Source organism: Penaeus monodon, chromosome 29 (genome assembly GCF_015228065.2).
Source record: "Penaeus monodon isolate SGIC_2016 chromosome 29, NSTDA_Pmon_1, whole genome shotgun sequence".
Classification (NCBI taxonomy): domain Eukaryota; kingdom Metazoa; phylum Arthropoda; class Malacostraca; order Decapoda; family Penaeidae; genus Penaeus; species Penaeus monodon.
Genome location: NC_051414.1, coordinates 6,998,527 through 6,998,806, shown reverse-complemented (window position 1 = coordinate 6,998,806; position 280 = coordinate 6,998,527).

Sequence of the window (280 nt, the reverse complement as noted above, 5' to 3'; positions counted from 1 at the left end):
AAGGGGTCTGAGTGTGGCTGTGTATTTACATGTGTGTTTTTATGTATGTTTTTGTATGTTGATTTGTCACTAAACGCCTATGCATATATATTTTTTTTTACCGCAATGCAATAGATTGTATTCAACACGTCTGCCCGTGTCCCAGTGACGTCACAATGACCCGAGTTGACCTTGCAATGCGTGAGGCTCCATTCTGGGTTTATAACACCGTGGATTATTGTTTTATCAATAACATCCTGAATTGCAAGTACGAAGGTCATGATATTTTAGCTACATATAA